This window comes from Anolis carolinensis, chromosome 2, assembly GCF_035594765.1.
Source record: "Anolis carolinensis isolate JA03-04 chromosome 2, rAnoCar3.1.pri, whole genome shotgun sequence".
Taxonomy (NCBI): domain Eukaryota; kingdom Metazoa; phylum Chordata; class Lepidosauria; order Squamata; family Dactyloidae; genus Anolis; species Anolis carolinensis.
Genome location: NC_085842.1, coordinates 211,881,633 through 211,896,879, shown reverse-complemented (window position 1 = coordinate 211,896,879; position 15,247 = coordinate 211,881,633). Strand labels below are relative to the sequence as shown.

Sequence of the window (15,247 nt, the reverse complement as noted above, 5' to 3'; positions counted from 1 at the left end):
CTCCAGAGTCTTAGACCAACAATTAAGACAACACTTATCCAGAATTCTGTGGAAATCCCGAATACTGTGGAGGTCTGTGAGTTTCCCCCATTTGGGTACACCTAACATCCAAGAAAAACAGAGCAAGAATTTTCCTTGTAACAGTTCATTTTACCTAAGCAAATTTTTCAAAAAGGTAAGCAAGGAAAAGAGTTCAACTGGAACAAACTCATTTGCTATATATACACCAAGACAGAATGAGATTAAGTCCATTCCATGGTGAACTGAGGATATTTCCTTGCAACATGAATACCCACCCTTAGAGGTCCAACACACCCAGTATACCTGTGACATTGGAAACTAGTGCATGAAGATTAGCTGTTAACACGAAGTAAAATTGCTATTCATTGTACACAGTGTCTCGCTTATCCAACCTTCACTTATCCAACATTCTGGATTATCCAACGTAGTCTGCCTCCCGCCCAGATCCACAGCTGTTTCTCTAGGCAGCAAGGACTGAACTTCTTACGGATTTAAATTCCGACAATATTGTTACTGTAAGTTCATTTTATGCAATTCTATCTTTATTTGTAGTCAATATTTTAGCAGTCAATGTTTGTGTAGTCAATGTTTTCAAATACATGATGTTTTAATGCTAAATTTATAAATACAGTAATTACTACATAACGTTACCATGCATTGAACTGCTTTTTCTGTCGATTTGTTGTGAAACATGATGTTTTGGTGCTTAATTTGTAAAATTATAATATAATTTGACGTTTAATAGGCTCTTCCTTAATCCCTCATTATCCAACATTTTCGCTTATCCAACATTCTGCCAGCCCATTTATGTTGGATAAGGGAGACTCTACTGTATGTAGTAATCAAAACACAAAGTTCAGAAGAAATGGGCTTGCATGAAAAAGGCACTAAAACTAGAATAATGATTCTTTTGAGAGTTACATATAATAATAATAATAACAACAATAATAAAACTTTATTTATACCCCACTCCATTTCCTGAAGGACTCGGGGCAGCTTACACTGGGACAAGCTCAAAACAGTATTACATCAATAAAACAGTAACACAATAAAATCACAATATAATAATACATCTTACAAAAGTTAAAATAACTTAAAACATAGACAATAATCCTAATCCGTGGTCAAGCACCATAGGCCATGGGCCATTTTAAGGGGAATTGAATCTGAAAATGCATAGAGACTTACTTTTCTTAAGATCGGGTTCTAAGCCAATTATCTGGCAATTCAAAAGTGAAAGAAAGTCACTTAAGAAGAAATGAGTCATGTAGATCAACAGGGTTTGGGCCTGCCAATACAAGGCAACACAAAAAGGACCTTATAAAAGGAATTAAAAAATGCGAGAAACTCATATGCTCTGGTTATGCTCTCTCAAGATATCATACTAGATACTAGATTGTTAATAAAGCAATACATCAATCAGACTATAATCCTATGGCCCAGATTGAGAATGGAAGTGCTACTATGACAAAAAATGATATACGTAATATTTGCTAAAATTAACATCTATATTTCTGAAGGAACAATGAAATATGTGACAACAGCAGAATGAATTATCCAACCGTATTAGCACTTCCTGGACTTCCACTGGTGTCCTTTAACAAAAGCCTGAGCAGTTGATCAGGGACAATTTCTTTAAAAGATTTCTAGGAGCTGGATTTCTGAACACAGGTTGAAAGCCATATATGTTTGTTACAACATTTTAATTGATCCTACACCAAGACAGGGAAAATTACAAAAAAGTAAAAAAGACAGGAAAACAAAGTGCACTGGGATTTGCCTATAGGCGAGAATATGCAGGAATGCTGTATCTTCTACTTTAAGGAGAACTAAGAAAGCTGCCAGCTTGTAACTCTTTGACCTATATTAAACACTGAGATATGGTGAAAGAAAATGGAAAACGCTACACACTTGGAAGGCATATCTTAAATGGTTTGGATGTGCTAAAGAGGAAAACCATGGGGAGTGGAATCAGACTGGTGATTGTGAGCAGAGACCAGTTCTACGAGTTTATCAGTGTATAATAAAATTCTAAATGGCAACTATCAAACTATGACCTTTGGTGCTTTATCACACACACATCGCACCCCTGGCTATATGCACATAAGCAATTCCAGCTGAGATCTGCCAGAAGAACCATTAAATAATGTATAGAAAACTGCCAAGGAAGAAAGACTTGAATTTTCAATACATGACAGAACCAAAATATTGGATCCAGAAGCCACACCCAAACAGCTGCTGTCATCCTGAACACAGGAACAACTGCTGGCAAAAAGGATTCACTCTAAACAGGACATTCTTTTAGTTAACCTCTTAGTCAACTCAAGTATGCCACAATTCTTTTCAGGTTGCATTAAAGCTGTTTGGTGGCAGACTGACTGGGAATGTTATTTGTACTTAACTGCTAAAGGATTAACTTAAAAAGATAATGGCCAAATGGGTAACACACAATGATGGGAAGCGCCAATGAGTTTTCAGACATTTTAATTTCTCTTAAGAGCTGAAACAATTTTTCATTTATAATATTAATGGGAATTTTAAATAATTGTTATTTCACCCATTCTTCTTTCAGTGAAGAATGGAAAAAATAGCCAATTCTGCATGTTCTAATGCCTTGTACCATAAAAGGGTTAGTTTCAAACCGCTATCAGTAGAGCTAGCTTCTAAAACTGATTTCCGTTTACAGCATCTGTTCTTTCAGATCACAAATTCTTGAAAACAGCAGACTCCTGACAACGCTATTACACAGGCCTAAATTTCTTTGTTGGGGCAATTTAGAAAGAGAAGTTGCTGGTCAGGTTTGTGGAACTTGTTATGTTTTAGGGACAGGAAATCCTAGGTAATTGCTCCTCATAATGCCAAGAGCCTGAAATACTAATCAATATGTCTTTAGTGAAGAAGGCTGGAAACTATACCCAGGAACAGGAGTCCTGGCTCCCAGACCCAGCCGCCCAAGAAAAAACAATGTTTTGTTAAAAGGGCTGAGAACTGACAATCCCCTGCCTCCTTTGGGTCTTTTTCCTTCCTCCTATCATAGGCCCTTTCCAAATCAAGATGCCCCCTAAGGTAGGGCTCTTATCATAATCAGTCACCCCCCCCCCCCCACTTAGCGCTAACATCCTTAACCTAATATTGTCTGCACTCATTGTTCCCAGTCTCCCTCTACTCTAGGAAAAAAATAATAGAAGAAAGGGTTATAAGAAGCAAGGTACTTTGAGGACAAGCCAAAGCAAATGCATATGAGGGGAAATGAGGCAAGAAGGCCCATTCTCCTTTGCTGGATGATGAGATGCAGCCACAACTCCAAGGCTGCATCTAATCTAATGTAATAACATGTTGTCAAAGGCTTTCATGGATGGAATCACTGGGTTGTGGTGTGTTTTCTGGGCTGTATGGCCAAGTTCCAGAAGCATTCTCGCCTGACATTTCACCCACATCTATGGCAGGCATCCTCAGAGGTTGAGACCTCACAACCTCTGAGGATGCCTGCCACAGATGTGGGTGAAATGTCAGGAGGGAATGTTTCAGAAACATGGCCATACAACCCGGAAAACTCACAAGCAACCCAATCTAATAATAAATGTCATTTGTTACTCCCTTCTTCTCATGCTTCAAGGCGGGGTAAGCACATCACAGTTAATACGCAAAAATAAAACAGAATGCCATTAAAATACAAAGACATTGTACAATAAATTTCGATACCATTTCTATTGCTATGGAATCCTGGGAGTTGTGGTTTGATGACGAGGCACCCACATTCTTTGGCAGAGAAGGCTGAAGACCCAGGCCCCTTCCAAACAGCTGGATAAAATCCACACTGAACTGGATTACATGGCAGTGTAGACTCAGGGCCTTTCCACACAGACATATAACCCAGAATATCAAGGCAGATAATTCACGATAACTGCTTTGAACGGGGTTATCAGAGTCCACACTGCCATACAACCCAGTTCAAAACAGATAATGTGGGATTTTATACAACTGTGTAGAAGGATAACCCAGTTCAAAGAAAATGTTGTGGATATTCTGGGGTATATGGCTGTGTGGAAGGGTCCCTTGTAAAACTACAACTCCATGCTGTTGAACCTTGGCCATTAAAGTGGTGTCAGGCACAGTGTAGATAATGGGCACCAGGAAAGAAGGGAAAACAACAATTAAGGGTGGTATTTCGAGGCCCCTTCCACACAGCTGAATAAAATCCCACATCATCTGTTTTGAACTGGAATATATGGCAGTGTGGACTTAGATAACCCAGTTCAAAGCAGACACTGTGGGAGTTTCTGCCTTGATATTCTGGGTTATATGGCTGTGTGGAAGGGCCCCTAGAAGAATGATAAAATACGAATAGAAGAGGCTAATATTATTGACAAAGATGGATACACACAATCAACAGGAAAGAGGAAAAACAACCCGTGAGAGGGACTAATTATAATTTTTAAAAATCCAGTTCGCAGTAATACAATGGAAGAGGGAGGGCCCTTAGACACAGCCATTTATCCCAGAATATCAAGGCAGAAAATCCCACAGTATCTGCTTTGAACTGGGTTATTTGAGTCCACACTGTCATATATTCCAGTTCAAAACAGAAAATGTGGGATTTAATTCAGCTGTATGGAAGGGGTCGGAGTCTACCAAGCAAAGAGAGGCGGCTCTATTAACTGGACCTGAAGGCAGTCCCATGACGCGAAGAGCCAGCGAGAAAAGCCTAGGCCCGAGGCGGTGGGCAAAAGCAGCCCTGCGGGGAAGGAAAGGGCGGAAAAGGAAGAAAAGGCGGAGGGGGGGGGTCTGTTTCTATGGATATAGAACCATCCCTGGAAAGGTTCCCTAGTTTCTATGCAAACGCGAGGCGGGAGCGAAAGGAAGGCCCTGGCGGTTACCAATGAGGCTGTGTCAGGCCCCGCCGCGGCCGCTGCCGAGTCACTGCTCTGCGCTGCTGCTGCTTCTGCCGCTTCCTCCTCCGACCCGCACTGACACAAGATGGCGGCGGCCGGGCCCGGAACAAAAACCTCCTCAGCGCCGATCCGCTCTTAGCCAGGCTGCGGCTAACCCCGCCCCTCTCTCGGCGCCACCCTATTGGATTTGCCCACGTCCGTCACAGCACCACTCGCCCGGATAGGATAAGAGAACGGGGCGGGCCCGGCAGTCTCCACCCACTGACCCCGGCGCCGGCTCCCTCCGCCCTCCACTTACTTCACTCCGCTCCCCGGCTTTACCATGAAACTCTGACGCAGGGAAACCACGCCCACTCACTCCCCGCCTTACAGTCTGGGGAAAGGGGCGGGGCTTGCTTGTGACAACGCCCCTTTCGAATTTCTTCCTGCTCTTTAGGAGTTAAAACTAGGGGCCCTTACACACAACTGCATACAATCAATCCCACATTATCTGTTTTGAATTGGAATATATGGCAATGTGGACTCAGATAACTCCACTTCAAAGAAGATATTGTGGGATTGCCTGCCTTGATATTCCGGGTTATATGGCTGTGTGGAAGGGCCTGAGAGACAGACCTGGATTTAAGTCTCATAGGTAGGAACCCCGGTGGTGAAGTGTGTTAAAGCACTGAGCTGCTGAACTTGCAGACCGAAAGGTCCCAGGTTCAAATCCTGGGAGCGGAGTGAGCGCCCGCTGTTAGCTCCAGCTTCTGCCAACCTAGCAGTTCGAAAACATGCCAATATGAGTAGATCAATAGGTACTGCTCCGGCGGGAAGGTAACGGCGCTCCATGCAGTTATGCCAGCCACATGACCTTGGAGGTGTCTATGGACAACGCCGTCTCTTCGGCTTAGAAATGGAGATGAGCACCAGCCCCCAGAGTCAGACATGACTGGACTTAACGTCAGGGGAAACCTTTACCTTTTAGGCAGGATAGTATATTATATTATACTAGCTGTGCCCGGCCACGCGTTGCTGTGGCGAAGTATGGTGGTATGGGAAATAAAGTATTGAGGAATTGGTGGTAGTTAAGGTCAAGGGTCAAGGTTTTCGAACTTCTGGGTTGGCAGAAGCTGGGGCTAACAGTGGGGGCTCTCTCTGCTCACCCAATTCAAACCTGTGGCCTTTCGGTCCAGAAGTTCAGCAGCTCAGCGCTTTAACACGCTGCACCATCAGGGGATATTATTTCCTAAAGGTTGTGAATATACAATATTTCTGATTGGTTTTTTTTTGTTTGTTGGAGGCAAGTATGAATGCTGCAATTAGGAAAAATGATTGGGATGTAATGGCCTTGCAGCTTTAAAACCTGGCTGTTTCCTCCCTGAGTGAATTTTTTGTTGGGAGGTGTTAGTTGGCCCTGATTGTTTCCTGTCTAGAATTCCCTTGTTTTCAGAGTGGTGTTGTTTGCGATATTTTATGTGCTTCTACTGTCTGTGGCCCTGAGAAAACAGAGGATTTTCCAGACTTTGATGATGGGAATACTTTGTTGGGAGGTGTTAGCTGGCCCTGATTGTTTCCTGTCTGGAATTCCCTTGTTTTCAGAGTGGTGTTGTTTGCGATATTTTATGTGCTTCTACTGTCTGTGGCCCTGAGAAAACAGGATTTGCCAGACTTTGATGATGGGAATACTTTGTTGGGAGGTGTTAGCTGGCCCCGATTGTTCCCCTGTTTATTTACTGTCCTGGTTTTAGAGATTATATTGTTCTGCATTATTCTATCCCAGTAATTATTTCATATTAAAGAAGAATCTCACTTATCCAACATTCGCTTATACAATGTTCTGGATTATCCAACGCAGTCTGCCTTTTCATAATCAATGCTTTTGTAGTCAGTGTTTTAAATTCATTGTGATATTTTAGTGGTAAATTTGTAAATACAGTACAGTAGAGTCTCACTTATCCAACATAAACGGGCCGGCAGAACGTTGGATAAGCGAATATGTTGGATAATGAGGAATTAAGGATAACCCTATTAAACATCAAATTAAGTTATGATTTTACAAATTAAGCACCAAAACATCATGTTAGACAACAAATTTGTCAGAAAAAGTAGTTCAGAACACAGTAATGCTATATAGTAATTACTGTATTTATGAATTTAGCACCAAAATATCACGATATATTGAAAGCATTGACTACAAAAATGCGTTGGATAATCCAGAATGTTGGATAAGCGAGTGTTGGATAAGTGAGACTCTACTGTAAATACTACATAGCATTACTGCGCATGGAACTACTTTTTCTGTCAAATTTGTTGTATAATATGATGTTTTGGTGCTTAATTTGTATAACGATTACCTAATTTGATGTTTAATTGGCTTTTCCTGAATCCCTTCTTATTATCCAACATATTCACTTATGCTGCCGGCCTGTTTACGTTGGATAAGTGAGACTCTACTGTATATTGATAATCTTAAATTATCTGCTCAGAACTGGATTATCTGAGGCCCCTTCTTCACAGCTGTATAAAATGCACACTATATGGCAGTGTGGAGTCAAGATAATCCAGTGCAAAGCAGATAATATAAGATTATAAATGGGTTATATAGCTGTGTGGAAGGGCCTTGAGTCTACACTGCCATATAATCGTGCAAATTAGATAATCTGTGGAAGAAGTCTAAGTGAGGCCTAAATCTGCCTGTCCCCTAACTGAAACCTGGCTGTCCCTTGGTTGCTAGGCAACCAAGTGGGCAGAGATTAGCCCTCTAAACTGGCAGCAATTGGATAAAAAAAATTATTGCTCTCCCTCTAATTAGGACTTTATTTTTCTTTTCTTTTTGTTGTATCAACCTTGAGGCGTGGATGATGGGTTGTGTTGTCAAATTTTGAGGTTGGGAGGCCTGTACTTTTGTTGTTTTGTGAATTGCCGTGATGCCATCACTCTTTTATATATATAGATGTGTGGAGGAAAACCTCTGTAGGTGTTATTAATAGTACTAAAATGCAATGTATGAGGAGGGCATAGAAACGAAGAAGAGGTTCCTAGGGCTCTTCCACACAGCCCTATAACCCAGAATATCAAGGCAGATAATCCATTTAAATCTGCTTTGAACTGGAATATATGGGTGTGGACTCAGATAACCCAGTTCACAGCAGATATTGTTTTGCTCCACCCATATCTATATACACATCTATCTATCTATCTGTACACATAATAAAAGTGAAAATCTTTTTGTGTGTATATAGCACGGGGGTCTGGTCACACAGACAGCCTCTGGCTTCCACAAACAGGCTCTAGTTCCCAGTGCTGTGGAGCCACTAAGTCACTCCCTCCCAAGACATTGCAGGTTACAGTGAGCACATCCCAGTTCCTTTCTCTCTTCATTTGCATGACCCCACCCACTGCCTCTCCCTTGACCCTTTCCTTCCTTTCCTATGGCACACATCAAACAGAGGAATTGATAAGCAACTGAACATGCTGAAGAGATTTGGGAAGAATTCACCATGATTTATAGGAGCTGTAGGGACTGGGATGTATAGTTCATCTGCAATCTAAGAGCACTCTGAACCCCCACCAATGATTGACCTGGAACTAACCTGGCACACAGACCCAGCATGGCCAACTGGGAATACTGGTGGACTCGGGAGGTGATTGATCTTTATCTCTGGGAGTTATAATTCACCTGTATTCCGTGAGTCCTCCAAACCCCACTAATTACGGATCTGGACCAAACTTGGCACACAGACCCAATACTGCCAACTTGGAGTAATTGACCTTGGCATCAGAGAGTTATAGTTCACCCATATTCAGAGAACACTGAACCCAGCAAGTGACAAATCTAAACCAAACTTGGCACATTGACTCAACATGGCCAACTGTGAATTCTGACAGGTGTTTCAGAAAGATTGCCCGGGGAATCTGGGAGTTGTGGTTCACCCTTATCCAGAGAACACTGAACCCAGCCAACGGTGGATCTGGACCAAACTTGCCACACAGATCCAACACGGCCAACTATGTATACTGGCGGGATTTGGGGTGATTGAATTTGGCATCCGGGAGTTACAGTTCACCCATATTCAGAAAACGCTGAACTCAGCCAATTTTAGATCTTCGCACACAGACCCAACATGGCCAACTTTAAATACTGAGGGAGTTTTGGGAAAGCTGACCCAAGATTTTTGGGAACTGCAATTCACCCACATCCTTATGCATTTTCTTATGAGAGCATTCATAAAAAAAAAAGCAAAGACATGTGACCAAACTGATATTACCTAACATCCAAAAACAAACAAGGCTCCTTTCAAATAAACCGGGCATCTCTGGGTACCCAAGATAGTAATATAATATACGATAATATACTATCCTGCCTATGGGACGCAAGTCCAGGTCTATTTCTCAGGGCCCTTCCACACAGCCATATAACCCAGAATATCAAGGCAGAAAATACACAATATCTGCTTTGAACTGGATTATCTGAGTCCACACTATAATATAATCCAGTTCAAAGTGGATTTTATACTGTTGAGTAGAAGCGGCCTCATTTTCCCAGAAGCCGTCTACATTAATTCTACATTGCAGAATTAACGCATTTTGACACAACTTTAACTAATATGGTTCAATGCTATGGAATCACAGGAGTTGTCCTTTTATATTATTTGTCAAATAGAGCTGAAACCTCAACGATCTACCCATGATTCCATAGAATTCAGCCTTAACAGTTTAAACAGCGTCAACCTGCATTAACTCTACAGTGTAGATGCATCCCAAAACTTCTGGTATCAACTCCGTCTTGGGCTCAATATATCAAATCAAGCATTAACAAAATACAAATGCACCATAAAAATAACAATTTCTTATGATCACTATCACTGGACTAACAACACCAAATAGAACAATTTCAGTGCCTCGTGTTTTTAGGTCAGCATCCACCAGGTCCATATGTACCTTGATACAATCACAGAAAGCCTAGCAAAGTCACAGGTATCACATTGTCCATGCTTACTGAAAACCAATACCACAAAGCACAAAACCATCCATCTCTTGCACCTCATTCAGATTCCAATATATTACACACAAAGGAAAGGGCATCCATAAACAGGACATCCCTTCCCAGAGATGCCTAGACACTGCAATGGACAACTCTTTTTAAAAACTATAATAGCATTTCCCTCCAAATCTGGAAAACTAAGTGATAAGACACTGTAACCTGCATCAGTTCTTTAGCGGGACATAAAACTACTATAGTCAAGACATGGATTTCAGTCAACTAATCCTATTCAAGGGCATTACTACAAACTACAAACTATGCATTTTTAACAGCAATTTCTAATCAATATAAGTGCTGTTACATTAATTTAGTTTTTTTTAAAAAAAACCCATAAATATTAAGTATGTTTACACTACCAAGCTCACAAAAGTTAATTAGTAGGACTGTAAGGCAAATATAAAACAAAGTTAAAACAGGATCCGCATTATACAGGTAGCCCCTGGGTGATGAACAAGATATAAAGCTGGAGATAAATAAATAAATAAGATAGGTTCTGTAGGTTTGTTTCATAAGTTGAATTTATATGTAAGAAAGTACAACTTCAACCATTTTTTAAACCTTTGGACAGCTAACACACCTGTATTGTTTGTTTTGCTGTCTGTGCCCCTGTTCAGAGGATTTCACCCTACTTTCTGTCCCTGTGATTGTTGGATTTTGAAAAATTTGGCTCATTGTGGAAATAAAGATTGGTGAGAAAGCTTCAGAGGAGACCCCCTTTCCCCATGATAACTCTTTCAGGAGTGCATTTCCATTCCTAGGGGTAGATTTCTCCCACTTCCTGTTGTTTCACCTATTTTTAACTAGGAGTCAATGTAAGTCTGATATCTGCAATATTTTCAAGTAATGTTGAGTATTTAAAAGGGAAAAATGAGACACTGATTTCTCTGGCCTAAGTATCTCAATATTTTTTTAAGTAGGTTTCTGGTCCTCATAGTTGTGAAGATAGGCTTGCACACTCAAAGGCAACACTTGGAAAAAGAATCTGTCTCAAACCAAGCTAGTGGACTATTGCCAATTTTATGGATATGTTTGACTTTCCCAAGAAGGCCACTGTAAATACTGTAGCTACCTTTTCAAATTCCATTGTCTTGTTACATGTCAGCCAGGACGGGAGTAAGGACAGCAGCTGGAGAGAAACTGTATAGCAAAGTTTTTCCCGTGTTTACCTGCTATAACTGCAGGTACCTCCAGCTAAAAAGAAGAAAAGCTAATCAATGGCAAAAGCGATGGTTCAGGAAACAGAGGGATGGACCAGAACCATGGAGATCTGAGTTTAACTCCTTACTAATAATTTAGTTCAGGGTTTCTTAAACTTTTTCCACTTATGACCCCTTTCTGTCCAAGACATTTTTATATGACCCCAGCATTTGAAAAGCTTGCTAAATTGCTTTTCTTGTTTATGGAGTAAGCTGAAGCATTTTCTGCACAGTAAACACTGCATGTTGTTGTTAACAGATTTGTGAAAATGGATGGCGTTCAGAAACCTTTTACTGTTGCCAATTTTTTTTACCACAACACTGTGCTAAGAGGACCCCATCTGAGGTTAAGAAGCAGTGATTTGGCTCACTGGGCCAAGTAATCTGCCCTAACTACTTCATAGGGTTCCTCTGTGAAAATGTAATGGTAGAAAAACTACTGGTAAGTTTATGGCCATTAGCTTCTTGGTAGAGGAACTGTAATAAACACAGGACATAATTCATTCCCATTTTAATATCAGTTTCACAACAGCAAGACATATTGTAAAGGATGGGAAGAGAGTGTTGCTGTGATGGTAAAACCCACATTTGATGCTGGGAAGTCCAACATGCAAGCGAGTCTTGTCCCTATACATAAATTACTGCTTAGGAAAAAACTCTACTATCTCATATGATCAATATGTTTCACATGCATTTTCTTAGTCATACAACAGCTCTGAAAAGCAGGCCAGTATTAACTAGCTGGTACAAGAGGCTGAAGAAGTGAGACTAAGACTGCCCAAAAATGGATGGCTAAGTTTTCGGCAACCATGGGAGAAGAAAGGCCTCTCTGACTTAGCCCTTGTACCAGCAAGAAAACACTGGGCTACATTTCAGAGCTGTTGTATTACTTTAAAAATACATGTGAAACATGTTGATTTAAACCTTTTTCCAAATTGGAAGTTGGAAGAGACCATGAGGTCTCTTCCAACTCTACTATTCTATGATTCTATGATTCAAATTCTTATTTCTCAAATTCTTCTGGTAACATGGCCATGCTGGCTAGAGAATTCTAGGTAACATAGTACCAAAAGGGAAATTTTCCAAACATTAGTCACATCATGCAAAATGTTCAACAGGACTGGCTACAGAAGGGGAAGTAAAATCAATTTTCTATTTCCTGCACTTCACTGCCCCCTTGTGCCAGGCTGGAGCATTACCTTCAACAGGTTTCCCAACTTTTTTTTCTTCCCAAAAAAAAACTTCAATACTGATGCAAACCTAAACGTTCAGCAGAAGCATCTTTTTCACTGAGGCTCAAGAGAAGTGATATCATTACATATGAATGGTATAGATATGATCATTATAGCAATAGCTAGGCTGGAGGAATATAGTATTTTATGGAGAGTATTGTGAATCTCATCCCTCTGTTACTTCAACAAATAACACTATGTAACAAAATTGGAAACATGTTCCTGGTTTGAAAGTGTTACAGTAGAGTCTCGCTTATCCAACGTAAACGGGCCAGCAGAACGTTGGATAAGTGAATATGTTGGATAATAAGGAGAAATTAAGGAAAGGCCTATTAAACATCAAATTAGGTTGTGATTTTACAAATTAATCACCAAAACATCATGTTATACAACAAATTTTACAGAAAAAGTAGTTCAATACACAGTAATGCTATGTAGTAATTACTGTGTTTATGAATTTAGCACCAAAATATCATGATATATTGAAAACATTGACTACAAAAATGCGTTGGACAATCCAAAATGTTGGATAAGTGAGTGCTGGATAAGTGAGACTCTACTGTATTTCCTGTTTAATCGTGCAGTATTTACTTTGAAAGTACTGTACTACTGTAGCTGTTATGCTCCAGAAACTTCATTTTTGTGACTGCCACAAACTATGTTGAATTAGTTGAGACTCTATAAGATAGTCATTGAAAAACAATTGCAAAATGTGCTGCAGGATGTTTTTACAGTTTAATAAACTTTCCCTATGTTTTTATGATAGAACCGATTAGGAAATGACAGTTTTCTAGTAGGAAACCCCTTAGTTGGTTTAGGAGCGTTGAAAGTTGGGATGGTGTACATATCAGAACATGGGTGACAAAGAGTCTTTCTCTCTCTTTCCTGTCCATTTCTGCAACACATGCTGCATTACAGAACAGAGTTGTGATCTTAGTAATTAACTGTACTGTCTTCAACAAAAGGAATCTTAGTTCAGCCATGTCAAGATTAGGCCGGTGCCAAATACAGGGTTGCTGGCATGAGCCTGCTATTCTGTTTCCTGACTATTGCTCCCCTCTAAGTGCCAGTAATATGGATCTTGCAGATGTAAGTAATGGGGTGGAGACAAATCTCTAAAGTAGTGGTTCTCAACCTGGGGGTCCCCAGATGTTTTGGCCTTCAACTTCTTGAAATCCTAACAGCTGGTAAACTGGCTGGGATATGTGGGAATTGTAAGCCAAAAACATCTGGGGACCCAGTTTGAAAACCACTGTTCTAAAGGAACATTTCTGCTCCAAATTACTCCAGTGCTATGCATGATCATGCTGGTGCTTGACTTTTGAGGTGAAAAATCTCCAGTTGTATCTTGATAAAGCTGAATTGTTGCTTATTAATAAAGGATACAGAAGTTTTGAAAAAAAGGAAATTACATTTATAACTCAGGAACAAAAATTGTCACATAGTGTAATGTGATGCAGGTTTTTCTACTGATACTTCTATTTTGGCATTTTAGGACCCTTTGATACTACACAATTATAGAGCCATTGTTCCACTTTAACTGTTATGGCAACATCCAATGGAATTCTGTGGCTTGCAATTGAGAAAGGTATTTAGAAATCTCAGCCAGAGGACTCCTCTTGAGCCTCTGACCAAATTACAAAGCCCAGCACTTCACAGGATGAAGCCATAGAATTGGCAGGGTGACACATAGGCCATCAAGTGCAAACCCTGTTCAGTGCAGGACCTCCCGCTCCTACCAAGATAGTCCAGCCTCTTTCTGAAGACTCGCAAAAAAGGAGACCCTGCCACTTCTCTTGGCAATTGGTTTTATAGCCAAGATATCTTAGTGCCAAGAAGTTCCTTTTAATGTTCCCTTCTGCACCTTAAAATCATTAGACCTGCTCCTACCCTCTGGAACAGCAGAGAACAAACCTGATCCCTTTTCTTTATGGCAACCCTTGATGTATTTAAAGGGTGCAACCACATCACCCCTTCATCTTCTCTTCTCTAAACTGAACGTGCCCAGATTCTTCAACCTCTCCTCATGTTTCATTCTCATACCTCTTATCCTTGTTGTTCATTTCTGAACTTGCTTCCAACATGTTTATCTCCTTCCTAAACAGAAGTATCCAGAATTGAATGAAGTGCTCCAGATGAAGCTGGACTGGTGTAGAATGCAGTGGGATTTTTACTTCCCTTAACGTTCTTATATTAATGCAGGTTAAGGTATGCTTTGCCTTCTCTGCCCGCGCAACACACTGCAAAGTCATGTTCATCAAAAATCCCCATATCCTTTACACATGTAGTACTATTGAGCCAAGTCTTCCCCATCCTATAATCGTGCATTTGGTTTTTGTGACACAGCCTGCTATACTGGCAGCAGAGGGAGTTGGGGGCTGACCTCAAAGGCTAGATGTGGCTCTCAGAAGGATGGAAGCAATGGAAGCAATCCTACTGGCTACCCTAGAAGGGCTCACAAAGACATGTGGGCCTGCATCTCACCTGAGAAGGCAAAGGGTGTACTTAGAGATCATCATCATCATCATCATCATCATCATCATTATATTTATATATACCAGCAATACATGGAGCGAGAGTTGCCAGATGTCCAAGCTGCGTTCAGAAAAGGCAGAGGAACAAGAGACCAAATTGCCAATATCCGCTGGATAATGGAGGAAGCCAGAGAATTTCAGAAAAACATCTGCTTCTGCTTTATTGACTATTCTAAAGCCTTCGACTGTGTGGATCATAATAAACTATGGCATGTTCTTGGTGGTATGGGGATACCAAGTCACCTTGTCTGTCTCCTGAGAAATCTGTATAAAGACCAAGTAGCCACAGGAAGAACAGACCACGGAACAACAGACTGGTTCAAGATTGGGAAAGGAGTACGGTAGG

General features: G+C 40.7%; 1 protein-coding gene across 2 annotated transcripts in view; it reads right to left on the bottom strand.

The window, feature by feature from the left end:
* uba1 (ubiquitin like modifier activating enzyme 1) overlaps nt 1-15,247 on the bottom strand; it is a 54,846-nt gene that overhangs the window by 24,878 nt on the left and 14,721 nt on the right. The window contains exon 1 of one of the 2 annotated variants that reach the window (XM_062971682.1): nt 4,899-5,054. The exons of the other annotated variant lie outside the window; for it this stretch is intronic. The gene's annotated coding sequence lies outside the window, so the exon portion shown is untranslated. Of the gene's footprint in view, nt 1-4,898; nt 5,055-15,247 lie in introns of those variants that run through there. 2 annotated transcript variants of the gene reach the window in all.